Here is a 26,096-nt window from a genome sequence, read left to right on the forward strand (position 1 = left end):
AGAATTAAATTGAGAATGCTTAACTAGTTTTGGGAACTAAGAATAAAACATATTTTGGTTCTGTGAAATGATCACTTGGGAGACTCAAAGAGAAAGGGGCAGAGGACAGGAAGAAGTCAGTCCTTACACTCCCGGGCTGGCTTCTGTGAAGCTTTGTAGCTCTAGCAGCATAAGGCCTGCCACCAGTTAGGCATTCAGTAAATATTTGAAGGGAAGAGAAGAAAATTAACACAGTAATACAGGAAAAGGCTTGGTGATTCAAGAGGTTCAGAAATGAGTCCATTAGTCAGATTGTGGTTGTATTTTGCCATAATTGCTCAGCATTTTGGTTATGGCAGTAAGTTACACTTTGAAAAGTGGAGCACATTCTTTTAGGACTTTAGCTACTAGCCCCATAGCTCACTAGTTGCTTTTATCAAAACTGGGTTTTCAGTTTATTTTTGGGCTTCAGGGTAATATTGCTTAAAGGGAGAAACTTGAGTACTCATTCTTTGCTTGAGATTTTACTTATGTGAACTCTTCTAAGTTGTGGGTATTAGGATACTTCCGTATGATTGTTGTGGTGAGGCTAATCATAGACTGGTATTTCAGTCACTCCCGTTGCTTTGCCTACAATGTGATACATCGAAACATCTTTAGTTATTGCCTGTGGACTTTTTATTGACAGATCTTGGAATTTTAAAATTCCTCCATTTCAGCTGGATTTGATATTCTTTGTCACAGACGCAGTCTTTGCTGCTAAACACAAAGCCCTACTTGGACAAGATTATAATGTGTTTTATCATTAATATTGTGAGCCTCTATTAAGAAATGCTTTTTTAAGTGCCGAGATATGGAGAGTTAGCCCTTTCAGGATGGTTTAACTGGTTCAGTTGTATTTTAGTTCGGCTAGGCTGAAATATTTACTCTTTGGTATTTTTTACTTCTCTATTTTGACATTAATTAACTCAGGACCTTTGAGGGTGAAGCTTGGTTTCTTCTAACCCAGGAGTCGTGGCCTTTCTGGTCCTTAGACTTGGCAGGCCGCAGGGCTTGTTGGAAGGGGCCTGGTTTCTACCACTCAGTAGATGTGGGATTTGGGGCAAGTTATTTCTTCTCATTTTTTTGAGAATTAAATATGAGTAATGAATGTAAAAGGCCTGGCCTATTAGTAGTCTTTAAATAAAGGTAGCTATTATAATTACTGTAGGAACATCTCGGCAGTAGGGTGACAATTGAGGAGGTAGCAAATTTATGTCCAAGTAAGTTAACAGTCTTTTGACTGCTTTTTGAAGTTTTTATCTTTGTTATCCCGTTGAGTGCTTTTTTTCTTTTTTGTATATTTTGTTTGTATATTTGCAGTCTAATGGAAGAGTTGGTATGGTAGTAAAAGAATGTTGATATAATGTGTGGACTGGGCTTATGTATTTAAAGGTGTCATTTAGTAAATTGCGTTTTTTTATAGTTTTCCTCAGTTTACCCAATGACCAGCCAGTTGTGGGGGATTGGCCTTTACTGAATCAGAAGTTCACTCTTAAAATATGCCATGTGTTCTAAAACATCCTTTATTTCAGATGAGGGTTGAAGATTTGAGTAATGTGTAGATTTGATGTCTTAAAGGTAGCAAACCAAAAGATGTCTTGCTAGGTGCCTACATGTCTTTATTGGGAGATATTTGAGCCCTCTCATATCATTAATTTTGGGTGCCAAATTTTTTGTCATGGTGGTGGAGCTGTCTTAGAAAATGGAGAAGGAAGTTCATTGTAGCCGAATGGTCCGAGACAATTTATGTGGATAGTAGAGTAAGTGTTTAGCTGCTCTCATTTGGAATTACATATTTATCATGAGTAAAAATTAATACTAGGGATGTTTCCTTCTTTGCCATGTAGAATTCCTTATCCTTCTGTCAGCACAGAGGTGAGGAATGCTGCTGCAGAACTTTTATCCCGAATAGCTGACTCAGGGGTTGTAACTTTTTTTCTGTACCTCAGATCCACCACTCCATTGACCCTTCCTTCCATTTCTTGGTGGCTGTCCTTTGCCGCTGGTGCCATGGTGGGTGTATGGATTGCTTTCTGTCTTTCAACAGTTACCGAAGTGCATGTTTGGGATTTTATTGAAGAAAGCTGGATACAGTAAACGGAAAGAATCTTGGAAGCTGCTTGACTGCTGTCTTTTCTCAGACTAGTCTGAAAGGGAATACCCCCATTCATTCTGGATTGGTGGATCTGAAGTACAAAATATTGTCCAGGTAAGCAATTACCCTGTATTGTTTTGTTATGTGAAACTCAACTCACTGAAAGAAACTTAAAAAACGAATTTCTTCACTTTTTTCCATTGATAGAGAAAGGAAGAAATGTTAGATATTTAGATATAGTGTTCATGTTTGGGATGGATTAGTGAAAGTGTCTGGAAGAATTTCTAGTAGACACTTCGTTTTAGTCTAAGAAGTGCAGTTATTTTTATTGTAGGCCCAAATGGTTTATAGTTATAGTCGGACAGGGGTACAGTAAACAAGGGAAGTTTGGGACATAGCTCGTAAAATATGGAAAACAGGTGATAATTTTAAGGTATTATCTCATGATTTATACCTAATACCAGGTCAAAATAGTTATTGTAGTTACCATGTAAAGTAGTGGTGTTTTATTCTTGGGACTCTTGGAGGGTCTTCTCAGGAGGATTTATTAACTGTAGCAACTGTTTATTGAACATTTGGTAAGTGCCAGACACTGTTAGAGGCTCTTTACATATATTTCTTACTCAGTTGGCACATGCTATAACCTTATATTTTATAGTTAGTGAAATGAAGCTCAATAAGCATTAAGTAAGTGCAATTGCCCTGTGTCATACAGCTAGTAAATGGCAAAGCCACGCTTTAGGCTTGAGTCTTTATGTTTCCAAAGTTCTGGCTCTTTCCATGTGACTGCGTTTGCTGAAGTTTGAACTTCATCTTCTGGATTTTCAAACTGCCCATCTGCAAGAGCAAGGTGTGGTTTTCCATAAAGGGTTTCCACTTGGGAAACACATGATAGATCATTGTTTGGCATGGTAATTTTATATCTTGTAGCCTTTCTGCTTGGTGAAGAAATTACAAGATCTTTAGTCAGTACATCAAGTGAACATAAAGGTAACTTAGGGAGTATAAGATAGAGTGCATTTAAATGTCAAACCATAGTGTATACAGGGAAGTATCATTTGCACTAGTGAACTTGAACCTGTATCTTCTCAGTTCCTCCTTAGTTTTTATTGGTTCTTTAAATAACTCAGTAGCTTATTATGTGGACTTCTTTTGACCTGTGGTTTGTTAGCCTTACAAGTAACAAAGCTGCCTTACGTTGGCAGGCAGCTCTCTTGAAAATATGACTTTTGCGGGGGGGGTATGTATGTATGTATTTATTTTTTTTTAAGAGTTTATTTATTTATTTGTTAGAGAGAGAGAGAGAGAGCACGCGCGAGCGTGTGCGCACAAGCAGGCAGAGTAGCAGGCAAGAGGCAGAGAGAGAAGCAGGCTCCCTGCTGAACAAGGAGCCCGATGCAGGACTCTATTCCAGGACCCTGGGATCACGACCTGAGCCGAAGGCAGTAGCTTAATCAGCTGAGCCACCCAGGCATCCCTTTTTGGTATTTAATATACTCTCCAGATTATGCATTTCCTTTAATCTTAAAAAAAAAAAAAAAAGTCTTTTTATCATAAACTTCCTCTGTGTCGAGCACAATTATAAGCACTTCATATGTATAAACTTTTTATATTCGTAGTAACTCAAGGTACCATTACATATTTACTGATGAGGAAACTGAATGATAGAGTAATTAAATAACATGTCCAAGGTCTCATGTCTAGAAAGAGACAAAGATAGGTATGAATCCAGGCAATCTGGCTTCAGAGAGTGTGCTTCTAAAGTCTGTGCTGTATTGTCTCTAGTATCGAGTGTCATCCAGTGATAAGCAGAGGGGTGGAAATCCTGAGGGCTAAAACTGAAATCACTGCAAAGGAAAAGGAAACAATTGTGTCGAGTATCTACGTCTGACCTTTGGTACAAAACAGTCTAGATCTCAGTTCCGTGTTAGTCATTCAAGACTATCAGGCTGTTTGTTTCCCAAGGGGATTCACAGTAGGGTTTGTTGGAGGCTGTCTTCCAGAACATTGCTGTCCAGTAGAACTTCTGTGGTAATGGAAGTGTTCAATATCTCTCCTGTTCAATTTGGTAGCCACTAGTTACATGTGGCTGTTTTGAAATGTGGCTCTGTAACTGAGGACCTGAATTTCAAGTTTTATTTATTTAAATAGCCACATGTGCAGTTTTAGAATTTACCTTCATCCTGGGTCTGTTCATTGGTTTTAAACCCCGAGAAATCTGATTTGGTCAGCATGCTCAAAGCAACGCCTTATCCCAGGTATGGCCAGTATTAACCAGCTACAAGACTGATAAGTAAAGCCAGAGTTCCAGTCTACTAGTTTATAATGGTATGTGCATGTTGGTATGATTAATATAAACCTTTTCGATAGGTAGATTTGGTTACTAGTCCTAATTAATATACCAGTTTAAGTTTTCAGTAAGAAACAGAGTTAGAGGGACCTGAAGACTCAATCCAAATGCCTGAAATACTGTTCTTATGTGTGTAGACGTGACCTCTCAGGTCAGATTGTATAGTTAGCATGGACTCAATCAGAAAAGTGAGATATTTGCTGCACTGGGACTGAGACAACCTCATCCAACTTATAGTAGGGATGGATGGTTTTTCCCTACAGCAGAACCTCTTCCTTCAACTTCTTTCCTTGCCCCTCCCCCCCCGCCCTTTTTTAAGATTTATTTATTTGTCAGAGAGAGAGAGAACACAGACAGGAGGAGCGACAGGCAGAGGGAGAAGCAGGCTCCTCGCTGAGCAAGGAGCTGGATGCAAAACTCAATCCCAGGACCCTGGGATCATGACCTGAGCCGCAGGCAGATGCTTAACCGATTAAGCCACCTAGGCATCCTTCTCTCTTTGCTTTTAATTTCCCCAAACCTTTTCAGATTAAGGCATTCACTTTTAGACAAGTTAGTACATTTCAGCTTGAATGAATTCTTGACTTCATAGGTCTGGGAAACCGTTTGTTTCCCTTCAGAAAACTGAAGGAAATAAATGCCTTTATTAGTGCTGTGATTTTTTTTGTATTCATTTTTGACTCTAAGAAGGCAGTCAGATTTTTTTGCTTCCATGTAGTCTGTAGACCAAAAAATTTGTATTGGCTTATTTAATTTGGTCATATAGTGTGGGGTGGAATAAGAACATACTCATAAAAAATAAACTCAGTAGTACATTCTCTTTGGATTTTATCATGTTACTGAATGAGCTTGTTTTTAGCTTGCTGTATCATTACTTTGTGACTCACTCTTGTTCTTCTGTTCTAAAGGAAGAAAGAATAACATAACCAAATTTGTATTTTAGGAAGTTAACTTTTCAGGTGTGTGCAAGGTTGATTAGAGAAACTGAAGGCAGGGAGACCAGTTAGTTCAAGTGAGCAATGAGGAAGGCAAACCAAAGCATTGATAGTGGGCATGATGAAGGTGGATTGGACTTAAGAAAAGATGTAGGTGGTAGGACCTACAGAACTTGAGGATTGATTATTGGAGTAGGTGATGGATGGACTATAGTATGAATTTTAGATTTTTGCCTTGGGCACCAAGATGGATGTTTACTGTCTTTTCCAAGATGAGGAATATTAGAAGAAGGGTATACAGGGCATGGGAGAGGTAGAGGGTAAAAGAATGAATTTAATTTATAATGAATTTGAGTTGTGTGTCGTGAATCCTCTAAGAGAAGTATCTAGTAGGAATATGAGCATCAGAGAAAGCAGGGGGAGAGAGAAAGATTTGGGAATTTTTATTTTGCTTCACTGGTAGCCCACTTTACTCAGTAGATTTATAAGATTTCTCAGAGTGTAAATTGAGGAATCTATGTATCAGTGTATGGGAATGCTAACATAAAGACGTGGACTGTAAGTTCACATGACCTTATGAGATCACACGTGATAGTGATCAAGCAGTGTTACCACTCTCCTTTTCATCTGAACCTGGATAGTCCATTACAGTATGTTCCCAGTCTGCAAATTAGCCCATTATGTTTGAGTTATGATTTGCTTTTTTTTTCTTCCTCACTATAATTGTTTGTTTAATTAATGGAGGTACAGTTTTTGAAATGTGTTTTTTAAAACTCCATGTTGTCACTATGTATCTTACGGACATTTAAGCAAATTAACTTCCATACATCTCGTGACCAAAGCAAGGGAAAAATAACCTGAACAGTGAAGGCTCTGGATCAAGTGTGACATGAGAAATGAAAATTTGCTCTTTTCTCAGCCTGTCTCAATTCTTGACTGCTGCTCATCTAGCTGTGATAAGTGTGATTATGGTATTTTAAAGACATTTTTAATATCACAACATGAGGCCTAAGGACAAGCCAGCTATTTTTGTATACTAGTCAGTTGAAGAAACAGTGAACTGTTCAAATGGAGTGAAAATTAGCTGTGTTGGAATTACTGAGATGGTGTGTCAATCTAGTGTGGCATGTATTTAAGGGATTTGTAAGGCAGATGTTTACTGTAGGCTATTTTTACCTTACACACTGAGTTCAGGCCCTAATTCCCAGGTGATCTGTAATGCCTGGTTTTGGTAATGAAAGCATGGAGATATGAGGAGTTCATTATAGCTACAGTAAATCAGTACTTAACAAAAAGGTTTTTAGGATACATTGTATATGTGTATGCTACAAAATTCATAAAGTACAAAAGGGAGTAGACATTAAAAAAAAAAGTCGGCAGGTCTCCTGTTCCCTCTGACTCTAGCTATTCAACCGTATTTTTGTGTAGCTTTCATGTATATGTGTGTGTGCGGTACATTTCTTCTGCACCTTGAATTTTTTTTTAGTGTAAAACGTGACATGGTTATGTTTCATATCAGTTCCCAAAGAGCGCCCATATTTTTTGAAAAGATAATTTAAAAGATGCATGCTGATTTATTGTAGGTGCGATAATTTGTTAAACCAGTCTGGACTGATACACGTACAGGTTATAGCCAGTCTTTTGCTATTACATATAATGCTGTAAAGAATAACTTAGTGTATATGTCATTTTATATGTGGAGAAGTTTATCTTCAGTAAAGTTTCCTAGGAGTAAAGTTCATTAGTTAGATGCTTTTAAAAAATCTGATAGACATAGCCCCATTGCCCTCCAGTTGTACTGCTATAATATATACTCTCAGGATTTTGCTTGAGAATATTCTTTTTTCCCTGATACTCTCATGGTGTTATGTGGATTTCAAGCTGATATATATTTTTTTAGTTGTGCTTCTCCCCCAGCCCCATAACTTTTTATTATGAAAATTTTCATATATATACAGAAGAGTTGGGGGAAACCCAGTACAACAAACACTTGTATAGGCTTTCCACCTAGACTCAACAGTTGTTAAAGTTTTGCCATATTTGTATTATTTCTCTGCTCCATGCCTCCATTCCTCCTTTTCCCACTTGCCACTTTCCTCCCTTCTTCCTCTTTCTCTCTCATCTTTTGTCCTTCTCTCCTCAAATACATATTCTTTGTGGTTGTTAAAAAATTTGATAAGTTACAAGCATGATACTTCACCCCTTAAATATTCCAGCACTTGTCTCCTAAGAATAAGTATCGGCTCTCTCTCTCAAACTACACACACACACACACAGAACCATGTACGTATAGGTATATAGAGATATATAGATATATAACCACATATTATATGTAGTCATTTCTATTTCATATATAAAACCACAATACTATTTTTATGGCTGAAAAAAATGAAAATAATTCCATATTATAGTATTGAATATTCAGTTAGATTTTCCTAATTGTCCCAAGAATGTCTTTTCTGGCATGCTGCATGCCCCCCCCCCCCATTTTGTTTTAAAGACCAGGATTCAAACAGAATACATCCATTGTGTCTGGTTATTATATCTCTTTAATTTCTTTTCATTTGGAATATTCCCTCTGCCCTTTCCCCTCCTCTCCTGGCATTGATTGTTTTTGCAGAGTCCAGCTCAGTTGTCCTCCAGGATGTGCAACTTTCCTCATTTGTTTATTTCCTCATGGTGTCATTTAACTTGTCTCTCTAGCTACTGTACTTACTGTAAACTGGAAGTTAGGGGAGAGCCTTGATTGCAACCAGGTTAAAGACAAGAATGCTTCATTGTAGGTGAAGTGTACTTAACTTTGCATTGAGTCATGTTGGGAGGCACTTGATGACAGGTTATCCCATTATGAGCTATGTTAAATTTGATCCCTTGGCTAAGGTGGCAATAGCCAGGTCTCTCATTTATAAAGGTACAATTTTATTCTCTGCTATTAGAAAGGAATTAATGGGACAGTATTTTGGAACCTTGTAAATATCCTATTCCATTACAGCATTTCACCCAGTGGTTTCAGCATCCTTTTTTTTTTTTTTTTTTTTAAGGATTTTATGTATTTATTTGACAGAGAGAGAGCACAAGCAGGGGGAGCAGCAGAGGGAGAGGGAGAAGGAGGTTCCTTACTGAGCAAGTAGCCCGATGCAGAACTCAATCCCAGGATCCTGGGATCATGACCTGAGCTGAAAGCAGAGGCTTAACCATCTGTGCCACCCAGGCACCCCAAATGGTTTCAGCATCCTGATCCTGAAGTCAGTTATTACAATAGGAGTTACAAAATTATGGTTTTCTGTTATTCTGTCTGCATTTATTAGCTAGCATTCACAGAGGCCATCCCTATTTCTCCTCCTTTCTTTTGTGCACCATCATACTCTCATGGACTTTTTATTTATTTAGTGTATTAACAGTTTTTTTGTAAAGATTTATTTATTTGAGAGAGAAATTGGGGGGGGTGTTGGGAAGAGAGAGAGGGTTAGAAAGAAAATCTGCTGAGCAGGGAGCCCGAGGTGGGATTCCATCCCACCACCCTGAGACATGACCTGAACTGAAACCAAGAAATGAGATGCTTAACTGACTGGGCCACCCAGGTGCTCCAGCAGTCTTTATTGTCTCTGATTTGGCTAATGAGAGCCCCTTCAAAGTAGCACCCTGCTTCCTTTTGATATGATCCCATCAGTCTTTGTGTGTTTCTTGACTTTTCACTTTCTCTGCATTTCAGGCATCAACCATTTCTCCAAGAAGCTCTGATTCTTTTTAGTGGGGAATGGTATTTAGAAGTCCAAAGCCTTGTTATTGGATTGTCATTGCTTTTAGAGCCTTTCAGTAGATAGAACTAAAGAGTATACTTAAAAAGAACTATAAGATCATAAGTTCTGATTCAAATTTAGTATTACAGGGGTATTTTTCTAAACCTGTTTGTCTTTAGAGTTTCAAAATCTAAGGGACCGTATTAGTGTATAATGGCTATCAAGTTGAGATACAAATTGTTATGTAAATAGCAGATAAATAACTCCATTCATTATTGAACATGTACTCAAGCAGGTACTGTTCGGTCATGTGGGGCATGCAGAACAGAATCAGATATCTACCTTGCTTCCAGAAGCTTACAGTCTTTAACATGAAGAATTGTAGTGCAGTGTGAAAGCTGGTAGGGATCATGATGTTTTGTTTTTTTTTAAAGATTTTATTTATTTATTTGACAGAGAGAGATCACAAGTAAACAGAGAGGCAGGCAGAGAGAGAGAGAGGGAAGCAGGCTCGCTGCTGAGCAGAGAGCCCTATGCGGGACTCGATCCCAGGACCCTGAGATCATGACCTGAGCCGAAGGCAGCGGCATAACCCACTGAGCCACCCAGGCGCCCCGGGATCATGATGTTTTACTCACTCTTTGAGGCCTGAGCAAAAGCTAGACATGAAAATGGATGTATTGGGGGAGGGGAGGGCTCTCATGGCAAAGGTAAACAAGTGAACGTTGACTGGAGGCAGGCAATGGTCTGTAGTGCCTATAGGGTGGGACAGGTAAGTAGTTCTGTGAATAATATTGGAGTATAAGTTGTGTGGTGGGATTGAGGAAGATAAATTTGCAAAGATAAATTATAACCAAATCTTGGACTTTACCCTTTACGTCAGAAGTTATGAACTATAGCCTATGCATCGAGCTTCACAGATATATTTTATTTGGTCTGCATAGATTTAAAAAATTGAGATGTGGGGTGCCTGGACAGCTCAGTCGATTAAGCATCTTCCTTGGCTGAGGTCATGATCTCTGGGTCCTGGGGCCAAGCCCTGCCAGGGCAAACTCTCTTCCTCTCCTTCTGCGCCCCGCCCCCCCCCGCATTCTCTCTCAAAGAAATAAAATCTAAAAAAAATTTTGAGAAATTTCTTATCAAAACACTAATTTCTGGTTTGTCTGAAAATTGGAGCTGAGAAGTGGCTGCCTTTTATTAGAGTCAGGGCTTGTGCTTTCCTGGTCCCTATAGCCCCTGCAAACCTGTCTTTATCTGTCTGGGCCTTACAAGCTTCTGAACATGTGTGATCCTGCAGGATTAGAGTTGGGGTGTGAGGGTGGGAGATGTGATTTAAGAGGAGGAGTGACTGAAAGCTTGAGCAAGATCTGTGCTTTAGATCTGGCAGTCGGTTTGGAGGCTATATTGGAGTAGTGAGACCAGTCCATAGACTGTTGGAATATTACAGGGTAATACTAGATGGTGCAGAGAGGAGAAAATGAGACATTTTAAAATGTAGAGTATGTGTGTGTTTATGTATTGACAAGAATGTAAATCAAACTGTACTAAAACATGCTTTTAAAAAGCTTTGCATTCACAAGTTAGTTTCTGGAAGTTAACCACATATTTTCATAATCTGTCGATTAATTTTGGAAGACAGTAGTAATTGTTTCTTGCATTGTCACTGTGTAAAGTTTAGTTTTGTAATATGCCAATAGCACCTTTTGTCAAAAAATCTAACTCTGGCTTTATTTCTGGAAGTTGTATATGGGGTGAACATACTGTAATTTTTTTTAATTATAGAGCTAAATTTCCAGGCAAAATATTAGTTACACTATATACTTATTTTTAGAGGGTTGGCTGCATCATTTAATTTTCACCACAATCTCTGCAGGAAGTTAATCCAAAGGGTAATGAGTTGACATGGGACTGTCTGGTACATTTAAAATCACACCTATATTAAAACCATTTATGTTGTTAATAAGTATTTTGGACATCTTCCCTGTCCGATTGGGGCATGACTTTATCCAGTTCCATTGCCAATGCTATTACTCTAGATATTAAGTAGCACCACTGGCTTAGGCAGTCTGAGGGAGATAGACCTGGAGAGCACTTAAGTGACAAGACTGGGAGTGAGTGTGACTCACACTGACCAGCCATATCTGGATTCTGTGTAATAAGCTTTGGCTTCAAAGGATGAGCAAAGATTGGTTTAAAGGGTACTCGAACATGTTTGTTTCTATAACTTACGTGTAGTGTAGAACACAAATCTTAAGTGTACAGCTGAATGAATTCTTACATGTGGAAACAGAACACTGTGTAACCACTACCCAAATCAACATACGGAACACTTCAGGGCACCTTGAGGGCTTCCTCATGTGTATGCCTCACCAAGTCAGTAACCCTCCTAAAGGTTTATTCTAGTCTTTTTCACTGTAGGTTAGCCATGGCTGTTTTTGGATTTTATATAAATGGAATCATACAGCTTATACTCTTGTTTTTTCCCCCCTCTGCTTGCTGTTATATCTATGATATTCACCCATTTTGTAACAGGTTTTCCCGTGTGCATTATTCAGTAGTATATATAGTCCATAGTTTGTTTATTTTACTGTTGATTAATTAGTTGGATCGTTTCCAGTCTCTGGCTGATACATCACACTTCTAAGGTGGACATAAGCAGTTGATTCTATCAGTTATAAAAAACCAAGAGTGGAATTACTGGCTCATAGGATAGGCATATGTTCAGCTTTAGTAGTTACTGCTAAACTACTTTCCAAGTGCTTGGACCGATTTACACTCCTACCTCTAATGTGGGGAGTTCTAGTCATCACTTTGTTTTGCTAGTCCTTTTAATTTTAACCATTCCAATGAATGTGTAATGGTATCTATGACTATGAACTATTGAGATATAATTTACTTGCAGTAAAATGTGCTCATTCTACGTGTACTGCTTGAGATTTGGGAGCTATATACACTTATGTAACCACTACAAGATCAATATGTAGAACATTTCTATCATCCGCCGTAACTGCCCCCCCCACCCCCCCCGTAAAATTCTCTCACTTCCCTTTGCAGTTCCCCCACCTCTATACCTGGCCTCCGGTAACGTGCTTTTTATAACTGTAAATTAGTTGTGTGTGTTGTAGCATTTCATATAGGTGAAATCGTATGGCATGCATATACTGCAGGCACTCTGTGTTTAGCTTATTTTACCCAGTGTAATGTTTTTGAGATTCATTCTTGTTGAATCACTTTTTCATTCTTTTCCATTGCTTAGCACGATTACATTACACAGGTATACAATGTTTTGTGTATTCATTGTCCTGCTGAAGGATATTTGGGTTGTTTCCAGTGTTTGACTATTATGAGTAAATTTTATGTGAACATTTGTGTTCAAATTTTTATTTGGATATTTCTTTTCTCTTGGGTATACCTAGGAGTGGAATTGCTGGCAGAAAGTTTAGTTCTTCCAAGTAACTGCCAGATCTTTTCCCAAAGTGGTTGCACATTCTTATGACTCTCCCCACAGTATATGAGAGTTCCAGTTTTCTTTTACAGCCACATCAGTACTTGGCATTGTCAGACAATTTTAGCCATTCTTGTATGTGTGAAGTAGTGTCTCATTGTGGTTTTAATTCACATTTTCTTGATGACTAGTGAGCATTTTTTTCATGCGCCCATTGGCCTTTCAGATACTGTCTTTAGAGAAGTATCCATTCAAATCTTTTGACCCTTTTAAAAAATTGAGTTATCTTTTCCTTTTGAATTGTGGGAATTCTTTATAGTTGTCAGGAAGCAACTTCTTTGTCAGATACACATTGCAGACATCTGTTCTGTGGCTTGCTTTTTCAGTGTCTTACTGTTGTCTTTTGATGGACAGAAGGTCTTAATGTTTACAAAATTGAATTACAGGTTTTTCTTTCATTTTTTATTGGTTTTTTTGTGTCCCATTTAAGAAAATTTTGCCTACTCTAAGGTCTTAAAGATAGTTTACTCGCAACTTTATGGCTTTACCACCTTAAAACAATTTTTTTTTTTATGGTGGAGCAAGGGATCAAGATTCATTTTCCCCCTATATAGTTAGCAAGTTAGCTTAGTGCTTTTGTTTACACATACATTAAAACACTATCGAAAAATTGTTGAAGAACATATGAACATAATAAGCTTATGTTTTGTTTTTACAGAATTAACCATGTTTATTATAGAAAAATTCAAAATAAAAATAATGTAAAATAAGAAACAAAAAAAGTCAGAACTTCCCCTGATGACTTACTATTTGGTGTATTTCCCTTCCTTCATTTTTTTTTTTTTTTTAAAGGTCAAGCGTATCTTTTGGCACTACTATTATTTCTTTTTTTTTCTTTTTTTTTTTTTTAAGATTTTATTTATTTATTTGACAGAGAGAGATCACAAGTAGGCAGAGAGGCAGGCAGAGAGAGTGAGAGGGAAGCAGGCTCCCCGCCGAGCAGAGAGCCCGATGCGGGACTCGATCCCAGGACCCTGAGATCATGACCTGAGCCGAAGGCAGCGGCTCAAACCACTGAGCCACCCTGGCGCCCCCCTTCCTTCATTTTTATGTATGTTTCATATATATTTTTCACACATAAAATCGTTTTGCAAGCTGCCTTTATTTATTTTAATTTTAATTAATTAATTTATTTTTGAGAGAGAGAGAGAGAGCATGTCTGCGACCTGGGGTTGGAGGAAGAGGGAGAACGAGATTCTTAAGCTGGCTGCATGCTCAGGGCAAGACTGATGCAGGACTAAATCTCACAACCCTGAGATCATGACCTGAGCCAAAACCAAGAGTCAAAATCCAGAGTTGGATGCTTAGCCACCTGAACCGCCCAGCTGCCCCTGCAAACTGCTTTTAAAACTCAGCAATACTGGGGCGCCTGGGTGGCTCAGTGGATTAAGCCGCTGCCTTCGGCTCAGGTCATGGTCTCGGGGTCCTGGGATCGAGCCCCGCATCGGGCTCTCTGCTCCGCAGGGAGCCTGCTTCCTCCTCTCTCTCTGCCTGCCTCTCTGCCTACTTGTGATCTCTCTCTCTGTCAAATAAATAAATAAAATCTTTAAAAAAAAAAAACAAAACTCAGCAATACTTGTGGCATTTTTCTGAACTGTTTTATATTTCTCTTACAATATTTTGAAGGGATGCTTTGTATATATGAATGTAGAAATGGTTAACTAGTTAAATTATTCTTTTATTAGACATTTAAATTCTTTTTAAAAAATATTTCTAATTTGTAGCTGGGTTGGTCTTGTAGTTTGATCTTTGAACACATCTGTGTGTATTATCTTGGGTCATTTCTGAGGAGTAGAATTGATGGGTCAAAGGATATACACGTTTTCAGGAACATGTGTATTTTATAAGGCCAGAAGTTTGTTCACCCACTCTCTGTTACTTACATGAAAATGACAAAACAGACCTTATTCTCTCTAAGTGCTGTTTTCTCCATGTTTATGCCATTTTAGGATATTAATTTAAAAATAATACCAATTTGGTTAAAGAATTTAACGAATTATTTCTGGGATTACTAGTGATATTAGATATATTATGTTTGTGGCTATATACGTTTGTTTTGTGAAGAAAGGGAAATGTGTAGCTGTAGTTGTACTCTGTTGATTTAAATCCAGGTGCTTTTGGGGAATGTGGTGGAAGGAAGTCACCAGGGTGAGGAACTTCTGAGTTTGTTGTGGCTGGACAGTGTTGCCTTTCTGTGTTCAAAATGGCCATTTTTGGTAGAAGCCAGCTGCAGAAGTATTTGCTTTTACTCAGTGTACTGTCTGTGGCAAGCTTAAGCCAGGCCGTGCTCTGGCCAGACCCTGGCTCCAGATCCTCTTTATGAAGTACTGAGGGATCCATCGTGTTTGGCCTCAACGCATTGCTTCAAGGATACTCACATCTATCAGCCTCCTTTGATCTAGGAGGTGAGGGTCTGCTGGGAATTCCATTCACTTTTTAGGTAAGCTTTTCTTTGTTTACACTTCGTGAACCCTACTTCCGATCCAGGTTTTTCTTTTTTGTATTTTAAAAAAATTCCTTGAAATGTCTTATATATGTGGAGGGTATCCTATCCAGGTTTCTAGTACCAGTGTAGATTGTCTTTTATTTTGACTTTCTTTTGATGATTTCAGTTGCACCCATCAGAAATCCCAAACTTAACACCTCTTTTTCCCTTGGAAGTCTTGCCTACTTTTTTTTTCTTTTTACTCTATCTATCTGCCCTTAGTCATAGTGATTCCCTTACCCCTTCCTTCAGTGCCTTGACCTAACAAGCATTGTCATCTGTTATTTGTTATTTAGAAGGGTTGACCCTGTCCTCCTTTCTTACCTGATTAACCCTTGCTTATCCTTTAGAGCTGAGTTCAAGCATCAGCTCTTAGGGGTTGTGTCCCCTAGGTACCCCAAAGGTTAGATTCCCTTGTCATATTCTTACAGTGCTCTGTTCCTTTCCTTTGCTGCTGTTAATATAATTGTAATTAATAAATGTATTGCATAACCCCCTACTAGACAGCTTCTTTATTAGAAAGTAATGTCTGCGGGGACAAGGATCATGTCTATCATGTCATATTCAGCTCATAGCATATTCCCGGCATCTAGTACAGTGCGTGCCCTACAGCTGCCCAGTCGAATGAGGAATAAATTTGGGAGGGTAAATGACAATTACTGTCTTGTACCAGAAGTTTATATTTACTTTTAAAATGAATACGTTTCCTCCTTAAATGCCTGGTGTTTTCAGTTTCAGTATCATCTCTTAATTTTAAATGACTTGATCCTGAAGTTTAAACTGTTGCCATTAGAAACTCCTCTCAGGAAGTCCAGAAGCATCCCTTCTTTCCCTTTCTGCCTCTTCGCCAGATTTTTAAACCTGTCATTGACTACTTCTTCTTCTTCTTCTTCTTTTTTTTTTTTTTAAAAGATTTTATTTACTTATTTGACAGAGAGACAGCGAGAGAGGGAACACAAGCAGGGGGAGTGGGAGAGGGAGAAGCAGGATCCTTGTAAACAGGGAGCCCGATGTGGGGCTTGATCCCAGGATCCTGGGATCATGACCTGATCAGAAGGCAGATGCTTAACACTGAGCCACCCAGGTGCCCCATAAACCTGTCATTGACTTCTAATCTGTCCAGTTTATTTTGCTAATACTTTAGCTGTCATTTTGAAGGAGTTGTCAGCTGCTGTGACTACTAACTCTTTTTTCTTTCTTTTCCTTCCCCCACCTTTTCCGTGTGTGTGTATATGTGTGTGTGTATGTATGTGTCAGTGACTAATAGGAACGCTGTTCCTGGGAGTTGCTTCCTTAGGTCAAGTAAATTTGGTAAATTTCTCATATAATCTCCTCTTGGAAATTGACTTGATAATTGTCACTTTAATAACTTGTTTCCCAGTATTTCCCAAACTTACTGACCCCAGAATGCTTCTCCTCCTTTATTTTGGTTCAAAACCCATGCAGTCCAAGAGCTATTCTTGACTATTTTTGTGCATTTCATCCCAACTTCTTGTATTCACCAAGAGTTCTCTGTCTTCCTGCCAAAGTAATGAGGGAGGGAACTAACACTTGTTAAATGCTAGATTTACATCCATTATTCCTTTTAACCTTCTATAACTTTGAATGAAAGATAGGCTTATTTTCCACATTTTAGCATGTGAGGAAATGGAAACTGGAGAAGGGATTTTTTTTTTTTCCTCAAGGTTACATAGTGATTTTATCTCTATTTATCATCTGTCTGTTTCTTCAAAGCCTTGTGTTCTTTCTCCTTCCCACCTGGGGAAGGAAAAGAAAAACTCTTCTGATGGTTTTAGAAGCTGTACCTCCAGCTATCACCTTAGTTCGGGGAATGTTCAGTGGTGGCTTGCACTCTCAAGAGCCAGAGGCCCAGGAGCAGCAGGGTCTCTAGGTTCTAATAGGTGGGCAGCAGCATATTCTCAGTACCTGGGGAGATGGAGAAGAGAAGGCCAAGAGAGGCCTTGACTACCCCTGCCTAGACTGCCTTTATAAGACCTCATGCTTTCTTCCCTCCTTCATTCCAGGCTTGCCTCATTCTCTTCAGTTCCAGTCTTTTCTACTGGTATGTGACTTCTTTGTTGGAATTTTAGGTTGGCTTTTACTAATAACATGGTAGCTAGTATCTGTTGGGTGTCTGCTTTAAAGTAGCCAGCCGTTCCTCTCTAGCCCTCTAAATAGCTGCCTTACTTAAGGTCAGGTAGTGTTGGATCTGGGATCTTATCTTACCTCAGCTCAGTAAATGTTTTCTTAGGGAAAACATACCCTAAGCAATTAAAATCTACAAAATCATGGGTTTGATGTGCTAGTTACGTGTTTTTTATAATATATTTAAATTAAGCATATAGCTCTTAAACATTAAAACATGTTTATGTACCACCAGAAATCACCTTGAGTATTAAACCTTGGGAAACGTTCCTGTATTCTACTTTTTGTCTTATCCGTTTATCCATGAATGGTTCAGTATGTATCTGTAATAGATGAGGGCATAAGAACAAAACAAAAGATTATTATTATTAGAGATTTTGTTTATTTCTTTGATAGAGAGAGGGAACACAAACAGGGGGAGTGGGAGAGGGGGAAGCAGGCTTCCTGTTGAGCAGGGAGCCTGATGCGATGTGATGCAGGGGCTCGATCCCCGAACTCTGAGACCATGACCTAAGCTGAAGACAGATGCTTGATGACTGAGCCACCCAGGTGCCTGGGAACTAAGCAAAAGATTACTAAATGCACACACACAGGGGTACCTTGGTGGCTTAGTTGTTAGGCGTCTACCTTTGGCTCAGGTTATGATCCTGTGGTCCTGGGATTGAGCCCCGCATCAGGCTACCTGTTCCGCCATGGTGCTTTCTTACTTTTGTGATGTTCTCTATCCTTTCCAAGTAGCTGATTCTTAGAGAAACATAGGACTATACATATGCATGTACATTTTTCTGAGTTAAAACTGCATAATTTATTGATGGTAGATGGTAACCAGTAAGCTGGCGCAGGAATGCCTGCATGTAGTTGTCAGTTTTGTCGAGGACAGTGATGACACATTTTATGGTATCGACAGTCAGTATTAGAGTATTATTCCTATAGTTTATTTTCAACTTTCTCCTTTTTCTCAATTCGGATATGTAGTGACTTTTGCTACTGTTAGTATATACTTAAACCTTACTTTATCCCCATCCCCCATTTGAATTATTACAATGACTCCTTTAATGTAGGAAGATAAAAACAAAATAAGTGGGAAAATGAAAAATAAAAGAAAAAATGTAGGAAAAGAAGATGAATGAAGAAATAAAGTTATGTAAAAATGCACAGAATAAGGTTGGTTGTTACAGGAGGGGCACAGATTAATCTTTCCTTGTAATAGTGTTCTTTGTAGCTGTTTGCAGGAATTCTGTATTTTTAGATGATAACTATATTTCTTTTCCTAAGGTTTTTAAAATTTATTTGGTGTTTGTATTTGGTAATGCCATTCTCATTACTTATTTGGAATGAAGTGCCTATAAAAATGTGGGTCAGGTTTCTCAGTGTTGGGTTTCAGAGCTCTTTGGAAAATAAGGACTCTCTTTTCTATTGTGCCTTCTTTGTACAGTCTTCTTAGAGTTTTGATTAGTTCATCCTGTTATGTAGGTTTTCCTTTCCCTAGTATCTGTGGCATAGCATGAATGGGATATTCTTGGAACATTTAGTTTTGAGTACATTTGTTTATTTGTTTTAGAATAAAATGATTTCTTAGGAAAGAAAATAAGTATATAAGAATATTTCTCCAGCAGAATACTGTGTCTTTGGCCATATCAGATACCTTTTTTTTTTTTATTTGCCTGTTGTATTTGAACTAAATATTTAAGGTTTGTTATAATTTTTTCAGTTAAAGTGGCAGAAAAGCCAACTTAAAGCTGGCATAAGCCAGAACAAGGAATATGTAATTTGAAAAATCTAGAGGTAGGTGTGGATTCAGGTTTCTTTCTCAGACTCAAAAGTGATACCTCCTGGTAACCAACTCCAGACTCTCCCTGTGGTAGCATGAAGACATCAGTAACTCTGACTTTCATCCTGTCATGTTCAAGCTCTGTGGGAAAGAATCTCTTTTCTTTAGGCTTCCATAGAAGCCCTGGGATTTGATTTAGAACATGTGCCCACCACTCCTGAATCAATCACTGTGATTAGGCAATGTGGCCAAAAAACAGATGTCCACCATCAACCCCTTAAAATTATAACATATTCTTCTCTGGCCCCGAATCAAGTTTTTGCTCTGCATGTAGACTTTCTGGACTTTCCATGTTAATTATTTGATAATTTAACAAATATTTATTGAGTTCCTGCTGTGTACAGGCACTGTAAGGACTTAAAAACATTACATTATAAATTGGTAAACTCCCTTACCAGTTGCTTGGAAATTACACTATTTTTAATAAATTATTATTTGGAAATGTATAATATTTACTTTCATTTTCTTATTTGAAGATTTTGTTTTATTATTAATTAATTTATTTATTTTAAAAAGGTTTTTTTTTTTTTTTTTAAGATTCTATTTATTTATTTGACAGAGATTACAAGCAGGCAAAGAGGCAGGCGGAGAGAGAGGAAGGGAAGCAGGCTCCCCGCCAAGCAGAGAGCCTGATGCGGGGCTCGATCCCAGAACCCTGGGACCATGACCCGAGCCGAAGGTAGAGGCTTTAACTCACTGAGCCACCCAGGTTGCCCCTGTTTTTTGTTTTTTTTTTTTTAGTGAGAGTTTGAGCGCACAAGCTGGGGAGCAAGAGGAGAGGGGCCGAAGGAGAGGGAGAGAAAGAATCTTAAGCAGGCTGCACACTCAGTGCAGAGCCTGACATGGGGCTTAGTCTCAAAATCCTGAGATCATGACCTGAACTGAAGTCAGAAGTTAGAGGCTTAACTAATTGAGCCACCGAAGCACCCCCTAAAGATTTTATTTTTAAGTAATCTCTACACCCAACATAGATCTCAAACTTAAAACATCGAGATCAAGAGTTGCATTCTCTACCAACTGAACCAGCCAGGTGCTCTGGGAAATAAAATACAATTTTTAAAAGAAGACTTACTACTTTATGATTTTCCTGTGGTTTATAGACCAGTTTATGAATTTATTTTCAAAGTAATAGTATCACCCTTTCAGCCTTTTTTCTTTTCATTCACATCCCAGTCTTGGTAGGTGTTTCTTTTGTTTCTTTGTAGAATTTTAACTCATCAGTGAAAAGAAATGTGGCTTAAAAAAATAGAGAAATGTGGCTCGTGGATTATTTTTCCTCTTAAACGCAGTAGGAAATGTCCCTGTGAGATTTGTCTTCTGATCCTCCTCTCAGAGTTAATGAAAAATTTATTATGATGGTGACATCTGTGTTCTGTGCTTTGTCGAACATCTTGGCAAGGGCTTATAGCTGAGTCATTCATAAAGTTATTAAAACAGTGAAGTTGAACAATGTTTTTAACAAGTCCATTATCTCTTAAATTTATATTTGGGCATTCCATCTTAAACTTCATTACTTCCTTTGTGTGAGGACTTCCAGAGTGTTACAGTCTACCCATGTCCATATGTACTCCTGCAAAAAGAGTCTGAAACTTGCAGGGTGACCTTACTGTAGCATGTGTTTAGCAGTAATTATCTGCTGTCGAGACTAGGTGCTTTCAAGGGGATGCACACCAAAAGCACGATGTGAGAGATTCAGAGGACCTGGGCTAGAAAAGCATTTTAAGAAGATGGACGGAATGCTCTGTAGAGTCCCTTTCAGCTCCAGAATATAATGAAATCTCTGGCTTCAAGCAGCGAGAACTCTCTTTACCCCGTTGCCTGCAGGAGACAGACAGTGTGAAGGGAATCAAAGACATCCTTGCTGTGCAGCAAGCAGCAGGAATCCCTCACTAAGGCAGCCTTAGCCCCTGGCTGAAAGACAGATTCATTTGTTCGCAGAGCCCAGTGGATTGTGAGGCACACAACTTCACTCTTATTTGAAACCAAGGTCAGCCTAGGATAGGAGGACAATGGGCTATATGAGAAAGTAGAGCAAGTATAAAGTTTGCTATAAATTTAATTAAGGGATGATAAAATATACCCTTTTATACATTGGGTTTGACAGCTCACTTTTCGTGCTATTCCCAGCTGAAGAAGCAAAATTTTGATTACCATTGTTTTCTAAATAAGTCAACATACAGTTGAATGTGTTAGTGTACGTATAAAATTTTAAAGATTGAGACTGCCAACTTGGGATGTGTGCTGCTTTGGGATGGGGCTTGTTAGGTCTCTGAGAATAAGTATATATTTGAGAAATGAGCAGTGTTTAGAAAATATTAGAGGGCTTGTTTAAATGCTATTAAGGTTTGACTTCAAAAGGTTTCTTTGTAGGATCAACTTTCATTCTGTAGGTGCTTGTTCAGAGCTAATAATGAAAGGAAGCGTGATGGAAGCTTTAAAAGTCTTTGAAAGATTTTTATTTCTGGTGTTTTGGTGTTTTTAAGATATCCTCAGGGTTTAAGTTTTAATACTCTTAAAAGCAGGGAAACTGCATTTCTTTAAATGTTTTGTACTTTTTAGGAATTTAGCTGTGTTCTTTAGTGGACTAGGAAATAGTATAGCTTTATTTCCAGAAACAATTTTAATATCACTGTACTTGGTTGTGAGAATTCGTCATTGTCTATTGAAGCATTTAGTGTACTGACATGTTCAATAAGCCTTTTTGAATGAATACTTAGTTTAAAATAAAAAGTTAAAAGATTATGATGTGGTCTGACTGTAATTGAGTCAGTCAGACCCATTGTGAGTAGATACAAGTCAAGTCATCTTCCTGAAAGTGATATCTCCTCCTAGAAAAAATGAGAATATCTGTTATATCAGAGAAAAAAATGTTCACTTTCATTTTCACTTTCATGTTCTTTTAAAATCATGGCAAACTTTGCACTCTCTCATGTGAAAGTAGGGCAAGAATTTTGATTTAGTAGAGCATAGGTCAATCAGATCCTGTGCAGACATGTTCAGAAGTTCTCTGATTAAAGTTTTTTTTTTTTTTAATTAAAGTATCTTGACTCATGAGAATTGGAAGGACTGGGAAGGGGTGGAGCCAAGGTCTGTATTTGGAATCACAAAAACTAGAAGTTGGGTTAATTTAGAGTGGGGCCTGGTTTTCTGGTATAGATAATGAGATTAGATGTCCCTCAAGTCTCAAATGATGTCTAAAACACAAGGTGAATTTTTAGTTCTCTCTCCTGGAAATCCTCTCAGGTGTCATGTAGTGTGGAGTATGATTGTCAGATATTTGGAAATGGCAGCCTCATAAGATAGAACACCAGTACCTAAGAGTTTCTGGCAAGTACCCTGAGCTATCTAGAAGTCTCAGGCTTTGAAATGAATTTAGGTTAGCGTCCTTGTCACCTCACAGTATAACCAAATTCTGATACCTAGCTTAACCCCATCTGTTCTCCACCTTCACTGAAGGGAAATAGACTAGAACTGGGGACAAGTTGCTATGACCAGAGCCTTAAGAAACAGTGCAGAAGTGCCAATTACTCTGTTTTGAGGTGGCCTGGAGGAGAGAATTGAGAAAACTGAGTACAGTGTTGCCCATTGTCTGTCAGCTGATCTGAAATCTATAGTAGACACCCCCCCCAAAATAAAATAAACATCACCCATATTTAATTCTGGTATTTTGTACATATTTTATGTTTTATTAAATAAAAATGTGGAATCATAAATGGAAGTCCTTTATTTGTAGCCTTTATTCACTTAATGTCTCTCTAACTTTTTCCATGTATTGTAACTTTCCGTGTATTGTAAACATCCTTCTGGGTCAATACATATACTCCTACAACATGATTTTTATTTGTAGACACATAATATTCTGTCTTCTGGATGATCTATAATTTTTATAGCTAGTCTCTATTGTTGGGCCTTTTTTTCCTTTGCTATTATGACTGATGTGATAAACATCTTCTTAGCTGTATTTTTGGACATGTCTTTATTTTTTTCCCTACTATAATTTCCTGCACTTGAAATCGCTGAGTTAATGATGTGCATGTTTTTCAGCTATTGAATATGTATTGATAAGTTGAACAGGAGAGGTCGTACCTGTTACACTCCCATCAGCAGTATAGATGGGTGACAAGTAGATACAATTTATAAATAGGTGAGAAAAAATTGCTGCTCAAGGGAGTTTAATGTCAAGCAAAGGAAGTGAGAGGCAGTATAATTTAGCGAAGAAAGTAGGGATTTTGGAGTCAGAATGGCGAATCTGCTACTTTTGACCTCTGGCAAGTTATTTTCTGTGTCTGGTCCTCAGTTTCTTCCTCTTTAAAGCCAAGGTACCAGTCTAGCCAGAGGTGGGGTGAGTGTTAATGAGATCACAATAGTACAGTATGCAGCACACAGTAGGCACGCTGAAATATGAGTGTGTATCCCCCTCCCAGTTTATCTTTTTTTTGTAAACTTTCGTTTTACCTTTATCATTTTCATTGAAAATGAGGTTAAACTTGTAGTTTAGTCATCTCCCCTAGTTCTGAATAACCTTCCTCTTTGGGCCACAGATGCTAATTGACAAAGGCCCAGATGTACTTAATTCAACTGTTTAATTCTCTCCAGTCTCAGGATTTGTGGATCTTGGTAAAACCTTTTGGGATTGGGTTCAGACTGATCTGACCTGGAGCTTGCTGGGGGAATCTGTTCCTTTTTGGCAGCTGAATCTCATACTGGGCCTAGTACAACCGAGGACCCATGTGGCTCTGCCGGAAATAGATTTATTTTGTTACATCCTGTTCTCTGTCATGCTGCTTAGAATAGAGATTTTGCTACCCCACCCCCATATATCTAATCCTTCTTTCCAGCAGCTTCTGTGAGAGCTCTGGAAAATCTGGTGACATTTTTGAATCCTTGGTGGTGGTTGTAAAGTGGATAAGGATATTTTTTTTCCTTTGGGAGTTACTCAGGACTAAGGTGTTACCACTTTAAGATTTACTGCTGTTTTTGAGGGTCACTAGGTAAAATATTTTTCTAACATTCCAGCATCTTGACACATTTTAAACTACAGTTGTTTGAAATGGACTCAGTTCATTCTTGGGAAAAGAATTTGTTTTTATTTAAGTTATCAAGTTACTATTTATGACATATAACCACTTATATAATTACTTATATAATTAAAGTATCAACTTAAAATTATACAATATAGTATAAACTATTATCATAAGTACTAGATATTCATTGGAGAAAAATCAGAAAATATGAATGGATAAAAATTCAAAAAGAAAAATTACCTTCATCCATCTACCAAAGATAACTGCATAGATCCATTTTAATTTTATTAGCTTCAGCTTCTGGTATCTCATCTGAGATAATCATTCAAGATGAGGTAATTGTCTGGACATTGAAAGATCTGTTTTTTTAGTATTATTATAGGGTTTACAGAAGGTTTGGACTCTGGGTTTGAGTCCTCATTTCATTCCTGTTTGGTGATGTTTGAAGCTCTAAAACTTGTAGATAGGATCATTTTTCCTCACTCTTAGCCTGCTTTTTTCTTTCCTCCTTCCACTGCCTTGTGTTCCCCATGTATTTTTCTTCTTTTAACATATATCCCAGCCTGAAAATGCTCTGTGGCATATTAACAAAAATAAGTAGTTCTGCCCTACAGTTGTTAGGAATTGAAGCAGTAACTTTTTTGGTTATATGTCACATGTCAAATTCTGCTATAATAAAATACCATTATAAGGAAAGGAAAGTCTTTCACACATGGAGGCACTGGACTGGTATTTGACTCTTGAAAAGGCTTTGGAGAATGCCTTTAAATTGTGTATTAACTTTTATTCTACAACCCAATTATTGTATTATGGTTCTTGGTTATAAAAGCAGTACAATTTTTTGGTGGGAGTTTGCTCTTATAGGTTGCAGTCAAACATTTTAACAGCAGAAGCCTAGGTTCTGAATCTTTGGGGATGCTTTTAAAAGCTTTCTGTGGCCCTATTTTCATTACAACTACGCTGCTTCTTGAAAAGCAGCAGTCTGAGAATCCAGACACAATAGGGATAGTTCCTGATTTGGATAAATTTTAATACTTGCTTTATTTGCTTTGAGGTGAAGACAGCCTCCAGCTGAAAGAATGGATACTCTTTAGCTTACACACCCAGGTTTAGTGAGCTGGAGTTACATAATCTCCTTGAGCCTGTCTGTTGTATGATTCTTCAGCACCAAATCCCCACTCCTGGATAGAGATTCCCAGTGGAGAGTGTTATGACCAAAGATTAACCATAAAATGGACTTTTTTCCTTTTTTTTTTTTTTAACATCTTCTATCATTTAATACCCCCCATTTCATTATCATGGCACTGTTTGTTTTGTATCCTGTTCTATCAGTAGGGCATGGTGGAAGTTGTATTGAAAAACAAAAAACAAAAAACAAAAACCTAGACTGAGCATGAAAATTGACATTAGAAATGTACTTCCAAAGGTAAGTGCCAGCCCTTGTATCTACTTTTTGTAGCCTGGCTGAAAGGAATTTGTGTTGGTTGTAAAATAAAAATGAGAGGCTGTCTTGTTAGATTCTCCAAGAGACTTCTGTTTCTTACTTCTCTTTAACATGCTTCTTTCCAGCTGCCAAGGTTCTTTCTTTGATGTGGCTTGAGTTGGCTTGGCTCTGGCTTGATATTTTGCTTTGTCCCTGACTTTTAGTCTAAGGACATCACCCTAACCCTTGCCATTTTGTCGCATGACCTGCTTCTATCCCTTTGACAGATATGGTTGAAAACAGTATGTATGCGGAGTTGCTGAAGAAAGCTCTTGGGCATGTTGATGGTAAATTGGACTGCACACTTGGGAAGGATTGTTGTTTTACTGGTGAGCTGTATATAGCACACAGTGTATAAGAGCTGTTGTCTACAGGTTCAAGTCCCAAGTTTGATAGAATGGTTTATGAAAGACCTCTATGATTTGGCCTCTCAGCTTTCCCCATCTCATACTGAAATACTTTAGTAAAGCTAAATTAATTGC

At 38.1% G+C, this 26,096-nt stretch overlaps 1 protein-coding gene across 10 annotated transcripts in view; it reads left to right on the forward strand.

The window, feature by feature from the left end:
* Positions 1-26,096, forward strand: part of FBXW11 (F-box and WD repeat domain containing 11) — a 121,103-nt gene that overhangs the window by 6,938 nt on the left and 88,069 nt on the right. For 3 of the 10 annotated variants that reach the window (XM_046000190.1, XM_046000194.1, XM_046000193.1), the window contains exon 2: positions 2,069-2,230. The exons of 6 other annotated variants lie outside the window; for them this stretch is intronic. The gene's annotated coding sequence lies outside the window, so the exon portion shown is untranslated. Of the gene's footprint in view, positions 1-2,068; positions 2,231-25,544; positions 25,558-26,096 lie in introns of those variants that run through there. One more of the 10 variants, XM_046000195.1, reaches the window with a different exon arrangement.

This window comes from Meles meles, chromosome 3 (assembly GCF_922984935.1).
Source record: "Meles meles chromosome 3, mMelMel3.1 paternal haplotype, whole genome shotgun sequence".
NCBI classification, from domain to species: Eukaryota; Metazoa; Chordata; class Mammalia; order Carnivora; family Mustelidae; genus Meles; species Meles meles.